This window comes from Topomyia yanbarensis, chromosome 2, assembly GCF_030247195.1.
Source record: "Topomyia yanbarensis strain Yona2022 chromosome 2, ASM3024719v1, whole genome shotgun sequence".
Lineage (NCBI taxonomy): Eukaryota > Metazoa > Arthropoda > Insecta > Diptera > Culicidae > Topomyia > Topomyia yanbarensis.
In genome coordinates this window covers 285,454,907-285,472,571 of record NC_080671.1, presented here as the reverse complement: position 1 = coordinate 285,472,571, position 17,665 = coordinate 285,454,907, and the positions used below count along the sequence as shown (strand labels likewise).

The 17,665-nt window shown below is 37.2% G+C and overlaps 1 protein-coding gene and 1 long non-coding RNA gene across 2 annotated transcripts in view; one reads left to right on the top strand and one right to left on the bottom strand.

Moving 5' to 3' along the window:
• Window positions 1–3,601, top strand: part of LOC131683219 (uncharacterized) — a 97,755-nt gene extending 94,154 nt beyond the window's left edge. The window contains exon 9 of the long non-coding RNA XR_009304429.1: window positions 3,056–3,601. This is a non-coding gene — a long non-coding RNA (uncharacterized LOC131683219). The remainder of the gene's footprint in view (window positions 1–3,055) is intronic.
• LOC131683215 (acyl-CoA synthetase short-chain family member 3, mitochondrial) overlaps window positions 1–17,665 on the bottom strand; it is a 967,052-nt gene that overhangs the window by 250,060 nt on the left and 699,327 nt on the right. The gene's annotated exons all lie outside the window — the stretch shown is intronic.

Genomic DNA, 17,665 nt, shown 5'->3' with positions numbered 1-17,665 from the left:
CACGAGAACAATCGAAAGAAAATGCAAAAAGAAAAAAATGTGTTTATTAAAATAAATATTTATTTTTTGTTTGCCCCTCCCCCCCCCCCCCCCCCTTCAGAAAAAAAATTGTACTTGGACATAATTTTTAAAAAAGATTTGTAATGGCCTTATATTATATTATATTATATTATATTATATTATATTATATTATATTATATTATATTATATTATATTATATTATATTATATTATATTATATTATATTATATTATATTATATTATATTATATTATATTATATTATATTATATTATATTATATTATATTATATTATATTATATTATATTATATTATATTATATTATATTATATTATATTATATTATATTATATTATATTATATTATATTATATTATATTATATTATATTATATTATATTATATTATATTATAGTATATTGTACTATATTATATATTGATCGACATTATATGCATATAAATAACGGGGTGAGGAGGGTGCATCGGAGCATCATTGAAGTTACAACTGGACAATGAAGGGGAAAACCAATCAGAGTCAAAGAGGAAAAGTGTCCGTCGTTCGCGGCAGATAAATTTCTCTCCAATAGTAAACAGTAAACGATTTGACGCGCTCTTCTACAACAAACCATCTTGTGGAAAGCTTGACAAGTATTGCAAAATTCGTTATTCAATCTGTTGGATCTTATTGTTGTAAGGAGATTCTTTGATTCCCATGGATACTGAGTATGTGAATTTGCCTACGGGTCCGCCACCCCCCCCCCCTTTTGGCCCTTTATACAGCGGTATGTTGAACGCAGAATGGTAACGAAATTGGAGCGTACTGTGGCTACCAACATACATTCATACATCATGATAAATACAAAAATGTGTCTTAAAATACAAAAATTTTAAAAATACTTTAAACTAATTTTGTTCAAAAATAAGATATTTTTACAAAAGTAAAAAAAAACTAAAATTCAATGGACTAAGTTTAAACGAAATATTTGTTTTTAGGATAAGTCCAATACATTCAAAAAATCCATAATTCCCTGGAATTTATAATTCTTTTCTTAAATTACCGAACATAAACTGGGAAGAAGCATCCCCTAACAAATGGAAAGAAGCGTTCCCTACGTGGACATCGTGGGAGATAGGAGTACACAGATTGTCCACACTTGTTCACGGAGGGGGAGGAGGGGGTCAAAAACCAAGGTATTTTTGCCCACGTGGTATATGAACGGCCCCCTTTTTTAGCTGTAGAGCCTTTATTTCCACTGCGTCTATTTAAGGAAACGGCCTTTTAGTATTCCTGCTTCAGTGACACAACCGATTCTAATTATTTTTTGCAATCACATGTTTGCCGACTAGAGTTTTAGAGAAAATCGCGTTTTTGATTTGAAAGTGCCACGAACAATTGAAAAAACAAAAATAAAAAAAACTGCCATGTTTGTAAAAAATGTGTCTATTTTACCGAATTAACCAATTGAGACAATTTATTTTACTTCCTTGTAACATTTCTTGATGTTCCTGTAAATATTTACAATACTGCAATTAATGACAGAGTAATTCTAAACGTCGAATTTTTTAAATAGGTTTGAATACCAGGATAGAAATTTTCAGTAGTATTTACCCTGCAATCATTTATAAAGCACTAAATATTATTATTCTTACTGGTTCAACATACACAGAAAAAAATATTTTGTAATTTTAAGTTTATTTTCATGCACATATTTGGAGCATGAATATAAATGTAAAATAAAGTTCCACCACAAATACACACGATTTGTCGTGCTTTCTTCAGCGAATTTTATTATAATTTTACACGTGGATTGAAAATTACAGTTTCTTTAAACGGAAAACCAATGCACTTCAATGTATTTTTACTCGAATACTGCTGTAAAATGAATGACATGTAATATTACACGAATGAAAGTGTAAAATTGTATGCTGTTTGATGCTCCAATTGATTTTAACGTAATTTTCAATCAAATTTTTGGTTCAATCGTTGTAGGTTTACATTCGTATTGATTTACATGTCGTTTAAATTTCATTATTTTTGGTGTGTAGTTCGACGCAGGGTTCTCGCAGTAAATTTACAATAAAATTTCAGATAACAATAATATTTTCTGGCCAGCGAAAAAATTATAAATCCCCATTAAATTTGACTGTTTCTGAGAAAAAAAATGTATGGAAAATAATTGATTTTTAAATGTTACGATACAAAACCATTGCCCCCCCCCCCCCTGCCCTTTCAAGCGTAAAATATACCATGTGGATAAAAATACCTCGGTTTTTGACCCCCTCCTTCCCCTCCGTGGTCAAGTGTGGACAATCTTCCCCCACGATGTCCACGTGGACCTCTCTTCTCATTTTTTATTCGGTAATTTAATAAAAGAGTTTTGAATTCCACGGAATTATGGATTTTTTCAATGAATTGGATGTATCCAATATTTCGTTCAAAGTTCAAGTTTTTTTTTAATTTTTGTGTTCATAAGACACATTTTTGCATTTATCATTATAACGCAAACAGAAAATAATATATCAAATCTTGTATTGGATCGTGTATCAAGTTATCAAATCCAAAAACATTAATGGAGATTGGCGAAATTACAGAATATTGGATCAAATGCTTTTGAGAGCAAAATGGTTACAGAAAGGTCAGTTGCAGAACTGCATGTGCGATTTAAGTGTTTCTCACTATTGGGAACAAAATTGGATGAAAAGAAGCAAGCGCTTACGCCAATGAGGGTGCAAATTTGTCTTTCCTTCTAAATTGGACAATTCTAATGCCCATACCCCCCTCTACATTGACAAGCGTGGGCTTTCTCGTACCCCTACCTACCCCTAAACCGTTCATGTGGTATATGGACGGCCCCAAAGTATATTTTACATTGAAATTTACTGTAGAAATGTTAAAGTTTATTATCTGTCGCATAACATTGGACTTTACTCTAAATTAATGTAAAGTTACTGCACTGTCGCAGTGAATAATGGTTTTGTTGCTGTATATTTATATTCGGTAGTGCTAAAGACTTTTCTATATTCTATACTTTTTCTATAGATTGGTGTTGTTGGTGTTAAAAAAAAACAAGCTAAGAACGAGCTGCGACATTGTTGGCAATAAGACGCAGACGGTAACGAAAATTATTCCTGCGCTCTTTACTCTGGAAACCGGACCGCAGTTCCATAAGCTGATAACGTCGGAAAGCATCAATAACTACTCCAGTGCACAGTGCTGACTATCAACAATTTGGCAACAAGTTATTTGAGGTGATCGCAACATATGCGGAATCTTTCTTCACGTGGTGGAACATAACAAATCGCGAAACCAAGTTTTTTTTATTCAATAATAAGAGAGATGGCTCCACCAAATTATTTGCATTATACTCGGTTTCAAATGTCACTAGCCAAAGATTTAGTAGCGCTACAATTACTGAGATATATGGGTAGGTCAAAATGACGGGGTGTTCATCCCTAGTGTCTAGTATTTCGTAATATACTATTACTTTCATAGTAAAGTAATTTTTTCCAAAAAATGTTTTTATACCATCTTGTCAAGTGAAAAAATAATAAACCGTAAAGATAGCCAAACATTGCATACTTTTTGAGTTAGACACATTTCGAGACAAATAAATCAAATACAAACAAAGTACATTAACTTGATTGAGATTTGATAGTATGTGTAGAACAATTATTACTATTACATATTTCAAGATTATATATCACAATCCACAAAAAAATTTAAAGAGGCTTTTAGTACATTATTCAAATTTACAAATACTATTGTTTAAAAAATGTTTTTCTCTTTGTTTTTGTGAAAAAGGCACAAGTTACCATTCAACCTGTTCAATTTCCATAAATAATGTTATACTGTAAAATCTTCTAGTAAGTATCGAAGAGCTCTCAATTGGACAATGTTATTGGCTGCTTAGTACTTATTTTCCTTGTATACTTACTGATATTTGTACCACAGAGAACAGACATCCATGATCGAACAAAAATATTTAAAAAACGTGTGTAAACTTTTGAATTAATATACGATAAACACTAGCGCCGCCACACCAACCTATCCCAACTATCCGTCAAATCCATTCCGGAAACGGTTCGAAATCCTGAATGGATTCAGTATGGAATCTTGCTCAAAGAAAACAACCGATTCCGACTCTATCGGTTGATGCATTTGAGCTGGAATTCATGCTGGAAGTCCGAACCGGTTCCGGACTAGTTTGACTGGGTAGAGGAATAACCGCTGTCAATTCTGTCGAACTCAGCAACAAAAACATGACGACAGTAGCGCACCTGGTTTGGATATCCCAACTACCTTCGAAATCGATAGAGATTTCACACAAGTTGAATGCTGAAGATGGACGTCTGTTCTCTGTGTTTATACCATAACATATTACACATAAAACATTACACAACTTTAACAAAACTGATTCAATCTGAAATATATGTGGCATTCCCAATCGGCACGTTTTAATGTACGTAGTAACGTATGTAATTTATTTTTAAATTTACTTGAACTCGTCTTCTAGCTACTGCCACTGTACCTCAATTTTTAGTTCTCAGCCCATACGGTAAACTGGATCTACCTAGAAAATCAGTACTAGCGTAGTGCCCATAAAGTAGGTAAAAAAATTAATTGATCCTAATTCTGGTAAAAGCTACTGAGACTTGTTTAACAATTACCTAATTCTAGGTTTATTGAAGTTAACTATTGCCAAGTTTGTGCAGTTTATGGATTTTAGAGACAATATGCTTAGGAAACCAGAAAAATGCAAAAACGTAGAAGTAGGTTAGCTCCCCTGAAAATAATTTATATTTCGACCAATTAGTTTGTGAATTCTAATCTACTGGTACTAAGATAATACTAATTATCTAGATTAAATTTAATCTATCCTTAATCGAGTAGCCCTTGCGCTCTTCAAGAACTTTGCCGAAAGCGCAATCATTAGACATTTGAGATATACCATTATATACCACATGCTGAAAGCATCTACGATCACTAGCGCAGCATAGTGAGAGTATTCTAAACTAATCTATTACCGTTGGGTAATCCTCGACCTCTCGAGCAACTTTGTTGAAGATACCACTCTTCTAAACTGCTTTAATGTTGAGATGCAGAAATTGAAATGAAAAATGCGTGCTCACTAGTGTCATCTAGCGGGTAAATCCAAAATATTCTTTACATTGTCAAACAGCACTTGTCCTCCTGGAGAACTTTACCAAAAACAGCGTTTTCCTAAATTGTCAGACTTTAGAGATAGATCTACAATGTTTCATTCTCATTTGCGCCGCCTGGTGGGCAAGTTCCGAACTAATTTGTTTGCCTTAGGACAGAGCTCGATATGTCTATGAATATTGGCAAAGACACCACCCTTCCAAATGATCATGATCTCGAGATACTGAATATGAAAAATAATGCTCACTAGCGCCACCTGGCGGGTCCATTCCACTTCAATCTATCCATAATCAAGTCGCCTTTGACCTCCTTAAGAACTTTGCCGAAAACACCATGTTTCTAAGTTATTAGACTTTTGAGATATATCATTATCTACTACATGCTGAAAGCATCTACGCTTATTAGCGCCGCATAGTGAGAGTATTCTAAACTAATCTGTTACCGTCGGGTAGTCCTCGACTTGTTGAGCAACTTTGCTGAAGATAGTACAACTCCATGGTAATCACGATGTTGAGATATAGAATTATTTTAACATGTGTTGAATATTTGCATTAGCACTAGCGCCGCCTGGTGAAGCAATTGCGAGTTATACTTTCTACCATCCAGAAGCTCTGGACTTCTTTTACAAATTCCCCGAAGACACCCCTTTCAAAATAATCAGGGTCTTAATATATTTGACATTGAATCCATTTGATGATAGTCGATTTTACGACGAGAGGTTCGATTAATTTACTCTTTCTTCATAGGACCCCTGGCGGCATAATTGATCCTGCATCACAGTAATCCATTCAATAATTGATGAAGTTCTCAACTAATTGGATACTCTATGATTCTAAGTTGTAGACCAGTACAAGCACAACAACTTTGCCAAAGAAAGTATGGCGCTACATGTTGACGCGGACGAAATAATCGGCCACAGCCCCAATTAGTCGAAATCCCATAAGCTATGGGTACCCTACAACGCGGGTACCTTGCAGTACGAAGCCGCGTTGTAGGAATCCGCGTAGTAGGAGACCCGACAGTATTACAGTTTGGGCAGAGATGCCGCACAAATCAAAAATCGATCCTGCATCAAAGTAATTACTTAAAAAAAATAGTGTGAAATGGTTTCTGTCATGAAAAAAAAATTCATCAAATTTTCACGAACATTTGACAAAAAAAGGTCATTGCGGGAGAGATGCCTCATGTGCGGGTGAGACGCCGCACTGTGGTCACAAACTGAAAAATGGTGAACAGAAGTATTTTTAGCTCTCCTTGATGTTTTTGTGATTAAGTATCTTCAGCTGAGTTTCATGAAATTTGATTACACATATAAATCGGCTAGCACCTTCACTTTTCTTAAGGGGGTACTACCATTTGAAGAAACATTTTTTTATTCAACATTTCAAAAAGGTGTTTCTTTCGCAACCTTGCATAACGGTTAAGTTGGAGTAACTCGATTAAGGGTACTATTTATCTAATTTATCTATAAGTAGTACCCTACGAATAAAGCGCTATATATATATATATATATATATATATATATATATATATATATATATATATATATATATATATATATATATATATATATATATATATATATATATATATATATATATATATATATATATATATATATATATATATATATATATATATATATATATATATATATATATATATATATATATATATATATATATATATATATATATATATATATATATATATATATATATATATATATATATATATATATATATATATATGTGTGTGTTGGTAGCAGTAGTTCCTTAAATCCTTAAAACAGTGTTTAGCTGTTCCTCTCAACAATGAATTTATAGAACTTAGGTTTGTTCTTGAAAGAATTGTTTTGAAAAAGCATCAATTCGTTGAATTTTTCGTTTTTATTGACATCACTATAAATCAACTCGTTCACGAAAATTAGTGCCTGAAACTTTAAAGAATAAACCGAAATACATATCGCCCGTTTAAATATATAGATAAATAGACGCATAATCATATATGTCGCTGTGTTCCCAAGCAACCGTATAGGAATTTCGTATAAGGAAGCTGCATAAGCTTCTCGGTTTAAGTAATTTTACAGTACGTTTTATGTTCTAATAGCGGTTTAAGCAGCTTTCAAGTTCCATTAAAGCTTAAGCAGCTTGAAAGTCCACTAAGAACTTTACGTGAACTTTAAAGTGTGCTTTTTAAGTATTATCCGAACTTCTGGTTGCTTGGGTTAGGTCCGTTAGTTTGTGAATATACCTTATTATACATATCGCCCGTTTAAATATATAGATAAATGGACTCATAATCCTATATGTCACTGTGTTAGGTCCGTTAATTTGTGAATATACCTTATTAAGATCCGAGGTGAAAAAAATACATTTTAGCTACGTGTCCTCCTCCATCGAGTGCGGCATCTCACCCGCAATTTTAATGCGGCATCTCTCCCAATTGTAGGAGAGAGATGCCGCACGATGACATTTTCCTCTGCAATCATGAATGACCGTGCTCGTGATCAGAATTTCTTCTAATGAACTGATACATGATCTACGCAATAAAAAATCGAGCACATTAAAAAAAGCAAATTTTAATGTGGTGCTGAAAAATTTTCAACACTCCGTGATGAAACTGGAAGCACAAAATCATTATTAAATTTTTCGTCAGCTAATAATAAGGATTATTTTACATCTCCAGTGTTGTAATTCTTCGAAAGACAATCTCACAATATCATATTACCGTATAAAAGTGACTCCATATACGAGATATGGAGAGTGCGGCATCTCTCCTGACGCGCTATCTCTCCTGAAATTACCCTAACAAATTAGACGAAATATGCAATCGATGATCCCATTAAATATTTCTGCAGACGTTCTAGAAACATTCTTTATTTAAATAGCGTTTGCGTTAAGCATGATATCACTACAAACCATCCCAAGTTTTGAAACAAACACTCATCGATTTTTTAAGAAATTACCGCCATTTCAATTACTAATTTGATTGCTTTCATTCAAGATCTAACCAGTCTTCCCAAATGAACATCGAACACCATGTTCGCTCAAGTTCTGTGCTCATCTTATACCCACATTTCGTGTGCAAACTCGAACGCGCCAATGCGTACCAAAACACGAGCATATGTTCGTATGCACAACCGAACCCCATGTACGTACGCGGTGTTCGTACACACAGATTTTTGATACTAGTTCTCTCTTTCTCTCACTCATCATCACTAGCATTGACTCATTCTGTTTTGTGGTTGCCTTTCTTGTGTACGCACACGGTGTACGTACACGGTTTTAAACGGTTTTAATACGACAAGACCTTACATTTATTTAACAAATTTAACAAAATACTTGCGCACAGTACAATCATTTCACTTCGTTGCGGCCGGGGCGAACGTTGGTCGACATACAGCTTCCATTGGTTTCCGGGACGGCGATGGCAAACAGGGACAGGAGCAGTGGGTGACGTTTTCAGACCGAGTACTTCCGTCGGTCGATATCCAGATGCTGCGGCAACTCGGCCGTGTAACGTGTGGCCTGCGTTTCCGAACGATGGTCCGGGAGTGGTACACTGTGCACACAAACTTTCGCGAGCGACTTTGCACTATCGAGTGAGGTTTATAGTCTAAATTCTGCACAGGTCTTCAAGACGTCTTTTGTATTGGCATCTTTTGACCACAAGTAGCACTCGCTTCTCTTCAGTGAATCGTTTTTCCCTGGCCTTTGCCAGCGGAACACTACACTTCGACCCCACTCGATTGATCCGGCCAGAAATTAACGATCGTGTAGTTGTTCTGGCGGATCGTGCTTCGGATCTTTTAGATCCCACTTTAAATTTGAGGGAAAACGAGTGAAACGCACTATCCCAATATGGCGAAGGGATTTCGCTGCCGCAGGACACTCCTCGGACTCGGTTGTACTCACTCCTCGGACCGAACTTTTACTAACTGATCCCGTTTTCGGCGCGGGAAGCCCTTTTTATTTCCCCGTGCCCCCGGAAACCATCTCCACTCGCGATCGATGACCTCTTCTCGTATATCGCGTAGCAAAAGCAAAACATTATTTACAAACATGTATGGGTTGGTGCCCCGATAAAAAGTTTATTTGAATTTTTAGATCGGATTGGTTGCATGCATAACCTTTACATTGCATAATTTTCACAAAATAAACAAATGAACAAAAAATGTAAATAAACTATCTGACATATAATATAAATAATTGAGTAAATAAATAGTGTAAATAAATGAATATGGAATAAATAAATAACAAGCCAATGTACAAATAAATAAATAAATAAATAAATAAATAGATAAATAAATAAATAAATAAAAAAATAAATAAATAAATAAATAAATAAATAAATGAATAACTAAATAAATAAATAAATACTGACGGGCACCAACCGAAGACTACAAAACATGAAATAAGCATCCTTCAAACATGTAAACATGGAAGCTATGACATTTATTTCACATTTAGACATTTACTGACAATATTTACAAATATAACAAAATTTCTAGGGGTCTATATTAAGCTGGCCCAGTGACCACGGATTTATTGTGACCAACGAAACACAGGTCACATGTTTTAATACGGGGAGGACTGGGGGAATCAGGGGAAGGAGTAATTTCGGGTTCATCCGGTAAATCCATGAGAATATCATTCCCATCCAATGTTCCTTCGCCCTCGGCCATTTAGGCACGAGGATAGCACGTGGTGTAAACGAGAGATGAAACTTGTATTCAGGGGAAAGGGAAAAGTAGAGACCGATCGGGGAAAGGGAAACGAAAGAAAGAAAAATAATACTTACTTTAAATAGCGGCGTGTTCCGCTATTCTGGTATTCACTTCACCAGCCTGGGCACCGGCGAACAAAGACTGCCTCAAACAATGGTTGACCTTCACTGACAATATATATTTTTGTTCACTTTATGCACAGCACCAGAAAACGAACTGCTTCGATCGAGAGCTCGGAGAGTTATGCTAGGAGTCTTATGTGAATTCAGATTGTTTCTTATAGAAATTAATTTAGAATGCAACTACCGATCTCTATCGACTGTTGCGTTTAAAATGGGATCGATTCAGTTAGCCTTGCCATGAGATGTTTGTTTGGGAGTTCACGAGCGGCTCCTTCCTCCCGCGAACAGTAAACGTTTCGTTTGATGTTAGACTGGATCGACGGTTTTATTCGGACGTCCTATCTACCATATTGACCATTCTTGGTCAAAATAAAAAAAAATCATGGGATGGCAATTTCCAAAACTACTAGAATAGTTTTCAATGACGAAAAGCAAAACTCTATGAAAGCTATTGTTTTTTTATAAAAAGTGACAATTTTTTTTAATTGAGATTATTAAAAAAAAAATATTTGCCCCCTGATTTTTTCCAGCAATTTTGAAGGGGGGGGGGAGTGACATAATTTTTAAAAAAGATTTGTAATGGTCTAATGAACTTTAAAGAATTTTGTTATCATTTTGAAAATTTTATTAACAATAGGAAAGCGACAGGTATCAGGTAAAATAGTTTGATGTATTAATCGTTTAATTTTCAGTTGTAGGAAAGCGAAATTAAGTTGATGTGCAGGTTTTTCAATCAACGGACCGTACGTACAGCTTCAAATATCCTGGTGCATTTCTTACACGTTCTCGACGGTTCATATTAGATTCAGCTGCTGGCTTTGGTACTTTGTCAACAATTGTTGATCTCTGATCCTCGGGTTCCAATCAGTGGGATACTTTTTTGTTTCTGATACGTGCCGCTTCATGATTTGGCCGTCGGCACCTTCGAGAACTAAGCTTCCGTTGTTTTCTTCCATCACCGTATATTTGTTGGACGATAATCTCGACTGCCCTTTGTTTCGTGTCTGACGCTGGATAATCACGGTGTCCCCTGGTTTCACACGACATTTTCGCGCGCAGCGACGAGAGTCTTCCCTGTGCTTTCAATCTAGTTTCGCCTTCCGGTCTCGGTCGTTAAGGAGCTCGTCATCAATCATTGTTCGCTGGTGGTCAATTAGAGGTAAGCCTCGTTTAATTTTTCTTCCCAACGTGACTTCCTCGGGTGGGAGCTTAGTTATGATATTAGCTCCATCATTATGCGCGTGTACTGCATCGCGTAGTTCATCGATGTAGTTTGTTTTGTAGGATGAGGCGGCAGTCATCGCTTTGTTAACAACCTTCCTAGCACTTTCTACCATTCCATTTTGTTGGGGAAATAGCGGTGTAGAAAATATTTTTGCTATTCCTCGTTCAGCGCAATATTCCCTGTATTCCGTGCCATTAAACGGAGGTCCGTTGTCGGACTTGATGCTTTTTGGGTATCCCTCTTTTTAAAATACCTCCTCCAGGATTTTTCGGGTACATCCAAAGCTCGTAGACTTCACGGGCCGTGCAATTAGGTATCTTGACCTGTAGTCGATAATAACTGGAATAGAAATACCACCAAACATTACGTAGGGGCCGTTAAAGTCAAGTGCTATAGTCTCCCAAACAACCTTTGGGGCGAAAATCCGTTGCATAGGTGTGGATTTTTCGGGTTTGCCGTTTATAGCGCAAGTTTCACACGATTCTACCCACCTTTGCACCATGCTTGTCAATCCTGGACACCAAACGCGCTGTCTAATGATACTTTTCATCTTTGCAATAGATGGGTGTCCCTCGTGTGCTACTCTAAGGGATTTATTCTGTAATGCTGTTGGTATCACTGCGCAGCCTGTTTTAACAATGATGCCATCGTGGATTGTTAGGTCGTCCTTTACTTTGTAGTAACTTGAATCAACGCCTGACCATTTTTCTGTTTCTAAGGCTATCAGAACAAGTTGCAGCGCTTTGTCTTTCGACGTGGCAATACTGATTTCTTCTTCGGTGAGGATGTGCACTGCATTTGCTTCAAGCGCTGCTATTTTCCACGGACTGATGTCATAGTTGAACGATTCGTCTTCACCGTCATACAACCTAGACGAAGGATCCGCTATGTTGTCCCTTCCGCGCACGTACTCCACATCGTAGTTGTACGGGCTTAATCGGAGTACCAAGCCATCTGCACGAGTCAATGCTCGTTTAGATTCTTCACGTGACCTGTTTAGGATGAATGCTACACCTTGCGCATCTGTACGTAGAGTAAACTGTCTTCCGAGAAGAAAATATGAAAAGTGCTCGACTCCCCATACTGCGCCGAGGGCTTCTCGTTGGTTCTGAGCATAATTCCGTTCAGTGGCCGTAAAAGCTTTGGAAGTGAAACTGATTATTCTCGGGTTGCGATCCTTGTTTTCTTGTACTAACACGGCTCCTGATGCGTTTGGGGAGGCGTCGGTATACAAGATTGTTTTATCAGTATTCGAGAAAAATCCAAGGGCAATTGTGCAATGAACTATGCGCTGTTTTATCTGCTCAAATGCCTCTTTTTGTTCTGCTCCCCAGCTCCATGCCTTTTTTGATGTGGTTTCCCACAGTGGGCGGGATATATCAGCGAAGTTTTTCACGTACGGACTAATAAAAGAGGCTAAACCCAAAAAGCTTCTTAATTCAGAAATGGTTGTAGGTTCTCTAAAGTTTTGCACACTTTTAATTTTTTCCTCGTCTATGTGAAAACCTTCGCTGTCTAGTTGATGACCAAGAAACTTTAGTCTGTCTTTATCGAATTCTCATTTTGCATGGTTGAGTGTTAGGTTGTTAGCTTGCAAAATATCCAGCACCCTACTGACAGTGTTTCTAAGTTCTTCTAGAGTTTCCACAAAAATGAGGATGTCATCTATGTAGACAATGAGGTTGTTTATGCCAATGAACAAGCGTACCATTTCGCGCTGGAAAATTTCTGGAGCACAAACGACCCCGAACATCAGTCTTGTGAAACGGTCCATGCCGTTTTCAGCAAGAAAAGTGGTGAGCTCGCGCGATTCTTCACTTAGCTCTAGATGATAGAAGGCGTTGCTTAAATCCAACTTGGAAAATAATTTCGACCCGTGAAGTTTGATCCGCATTTCATCAATCAGAGGAAGTCGGAAATACTCCCTATTTATGGCTTTGTTTGGGGCACGCATATTCACAACAAGTCGAAAATAATAACGGTACAACAAGTCGTGGGAATAACGTGAAACATCGCAACCACGGACGGTTTAATTGCTCCTAACACCTCAACATTTGCTCTGAATGTGCATTTTATGGACATTGGTTTCGCAGAAGCGTAAGCGTGCAAGTCTGTTTGAGATCACTGAATAATTTCGAGATTTGCTAAACCCGACTTGAGCTCGCATTCTAGGCTTAGCCAATCCTTTCCACCGATAACATTAACATCGGAGCCGGAGTCTATAAGCAAGCGTATGGGACTACATGATCCGATACTGTAGTCGATTAATGCGTCATCCAGAATTAGAGCATTTACACTCTACAAGGAAATGAAAGGAAAGTTTAATAAAGAATATTCTTGCTTGTGTTAAGAGTATATTTAACATTTTTGTTTCATTATGCATATAGTAGTTATATTTATTTTACCTGCTTTGAGTCAATATGCGTTTCTTCACCAGAAGACTCAGCGTCCGAGTGTTTCGTGCTTTGTTTCAGCATCCTTAACCGTCCTGTCCGACATGTTACGGAAAAATGTCCTCGTTGACCGCAAGCATTACACGTTCTGGACAAAGCGGGACATTCGAGGTTTCAGTGGTAAGCGTTGTTGCATATTGGGCAACGCTGGCGGCGTCCTTGTGCTTGTGAATTTTGGCGGTTGTCTCTCATTTGCTTTCTAAAATTGTTTCCGCGATCCAACATGGTTGAACGTCGTTCTTATCTTTGCGTGAAACCTGTATCCATTCGACGGCGCTTGGCATAGCCACAATCAGACCACTGACGGGATGCCCCTCTCTTGTTTGATTGATACCCTTTGCCAATTTCAAAGACATTGGGCTCAACCTGAAGGTCAGCTATTTCCGCTTCGTATGCTTCGCAGCGGGTGGATGACTGCACGATGAGGTTAGTGTCGTGTCCATAGGTGCGCGCCGCTTTTACCAACTCTTTATTTTTCAACCCGTTGAGCAACTGCGCCCGCACAAATCAGCTTTGATCGCTAATACTGTAGCCGCAAATTTTAACGCTCCCTACTAATCGAGCATGGGATGTAACGGTAGATTCCCCTTTCTCTTGCTTCATGCGCAGGAATGCTTGGTGTTCGGCAGCCGTGTCCGTCATTGAGCGTAAGTGATTTTCAATATTTTGGATGAATGTTGCGTAACAGTTTTCATCTTTTAAACTGGGTCTCAAATTTGAAGCTTTGGCAATTGCTTGTAGCTCTTGACCAAGGGAAAGGTACAGCAACCAGAACGCGGGATCGTTAGCATTGTGCAAGGATACCGCAACTTCAAAATTTTCGATGAACTCAAACCATTCCGCCAACATTTGATTGGGGCGAACGCCGATGGGGAAAGGTTTGATATGTTCGAGACGAACATTTGGGTACGAAAACTGTGGTTTAGTAGAGTCGTGGCTGAAATTCCAGCTTTGTTCAGTTTCACGATCTGCAGGTTGTTGAGTGCCGGATTGAAACCGCGTAATGACCTTCGTTAAGTCTGCCGGGACTTTTTCGATTTGCTGCATTCGATCAATTCCAACGATAGTTTCTTCCTTTGGATTAGTTATCGTGCTGACCTGAATTTCAGAGTGCGTGAGATCTATGCTGCTTTGTGGGAGACCAGGTGAGTCTTCTTCTTCTTCGCAAAACGAACGGACACTGTCAGTGCTACCTCGGCCTTTAGTGTTTCCATCATCTTCGCTGTTCTGACTGTTACTTTCCGAGCATTCTTTAGGTTCATCATATTGATTACTGTTCTCTTCGGCGACGGCGTAAGAACTCACATCCAACTCGAGTTCTCCACCACTTGAACAGGATTAACGGTCTTTCCTTATGCGAACGTATTTGCCGGTTCTTGCCATATTTTTGATTGTGTTGGGACTGCTGTTAGAATTTTATTTTCAACCTGCAATTATAGATGGGGTTAGATTGCTTAATAAGTAAACTGCTGTGTATTGTAATAGGCTTAATGTGCGGCGATACCAAGAATAGTGACTGTTACTGTTTATTTTTGTATTATGTTGGCGTGTGTATACGAGCAATGCATTATTGTGGGCTAGTGCTGAGATTTTGTCAATTGTTTATGATTTTAACACACGCACAATTATAGGACGCGAATATACTGGCTCAAAAAACCTAGTTGCTCAAGGCATTTATCTGAATTCAATGCGGTCGTCCCGATCCGCCATGCCGAGTTTTTATAGTGCGGTAATATCATTTGCTTTGAGCTAGTTTGTATTGAACTCGTGATTGATTAGATACATTTATGCTATGCAATGATGCTTCCACAAAAGGACATGCTTCTTAGGCCTTGATTTGGGTATAATGCGGTCGTCCCGATCCGTCATGCCGAGCTTTAAAGCGGTAATATTTTATGCTGGCGGCCATTTTCTTTTAGTCTTACGATTGGTTATATGCAATTATGCGATGCCATTATGCTAGTGTCGCAGGTTTGGGGAGTGGTCATTTTCGGATGGCCGGTCGCTTACGCGAAGTAAGTTGTAACACTGTTCGAATCATACTATGAGTTTATTTTCCTGAATTTTGGTTAATTAAGTGTTACAAGTGTGTAAGTTGTGATTATTCTCGAGAAGTTTGGAACGCTTGGAAAAACTGATTGTTTGGAGAAGGCTTGTTATTTAGAAAACATCTTACCACACAGCGGACGTACCGGGTAGGGCTGTAAAGTTAGTTTACATTGCCCAACTCGGTCGCTGTTGCGCTGTAAGCGTTTTCTATGGTAATTAAATTGAATTAGTCCGCGCTGTATCCAAGTGATATGACGGCGGAAGTTTATGAGTTTATTAGTTATTATGTTTATTAGTGCTGCTCGCTCTGAATGTGTTGCATGCTGGTTAGGAATAGTCTTTTGATTGTTCTATCGGAATTTTTAATAGCGGTAAGCTTGAAGCTAGTTGGTACCGCCGCACGGTACTATCTTTGATTTTAGGCCTGAGTTTAGTCCGGTCTAAGACGTTAGTACCTGTCATCGCAGAAATGGCTGCATCCTGAAGCCAAATGAAAACAGTGTAAAGGGGCGCCATACATCTTGCATACATCTCAATAATTTGAATCAACTTTTCGACCTTTACGTGCAATATTATGGCCCCATTGCACACAAACCATATGAGGGCAAGTAAGCAAGTTTTATCCCGTACGAAAAACAGGTATAATCCAGTTTTAAATGTCATTTTTTTGATATTCTTTATCGTCCTATCCATAAGGTACTGCACGCTCATTTGAAAATGCCATGTCGAAGAGTTATATTGCAGGTTAGCAGAAGTCAGCATTTTGAAACAAACCGTAGAACAGAATTTTATAATTGGATGCAGAGCGGCATAAAATAAAAATTGTTTCGTTTGTTAGTTTACTTATGGCCATCAAAATGAGTGAAGTTGTTTAATTTATCCACAATTTTTTAGTTAGTTTAACTAGAGGAAAAGAAAAGAATGTGTACCCTTTTCTACTTATATCTGCTCACAAAGAACACATTAAGCAAGCGGGAGTTTTCTTATACAGTAATGTTTCGATTATATCACGATCGGTCTGTATTTTAGCGTGATATATTTGAAGCGTGATATATTCAAAACAAAACATTCAAGCATTAATCCATGCATTTATATTACCAAAAAGTATTAAAAAGATAAAGTTAGTCAAAAAGAATAAATCATAGTAGGGTAATGAGCCTATTTTTGCCATGTTTCTATTATCACACTACCCATTTCAAGTCGTTGGTTAGAGCAGCCTTCGTCATCCTTGTTCAACGCATTGGGTCAAATGGATAATTTTTTCCCACACAGTTTCACTTTTCGTATCCCGTACTGTTAATTAAAATTGTTGAACCACCCAAAACTAAACTTGAAAAAATCTGGCACGTTAAGATTTTGAGCAAATATCTTGACTATTATACGATTCAGTTCTCGTTGTTTCAACATCCATAGAAATAGTCTCATATCCAATCGTTGATGTTGATCTTGCAAAAGAAAAGTATTCACATCAATTCAAGAGAAAACGCATATCTCGGCATACCTACCATATCTTGCGTAACTTGTTTTTTATTATTTTGTTAGATTTTCCTGCGGATAACTAAAAATTAAGCGAATAAAAAAGAAGTCGATTTTTTTACCCGCTGCACCAGACGCCTCCTTAAGGACACGGCAAATAAGTTACGAAGAATTCAAAACAAAAATTGGAATCAGCCGAAAGATGTTTTTTTTTTTTTTTTCATACGTTTATTTGACACGGCATTTGCAATAGCTTTTTACGCCAGTTTCTTTTTTTACATAGCACGTTACAAAAATCCTTAAGACTAATTTTAACTATACTAGTACTTTGTCTAAAACTAACACTGAAATCACTTTATTGTTTGCTTTTTTCCTTACATTGTTGTATTTCATACTGATCTAGTATTTTCGGGTGTATTTATTTACTTTTTTTTC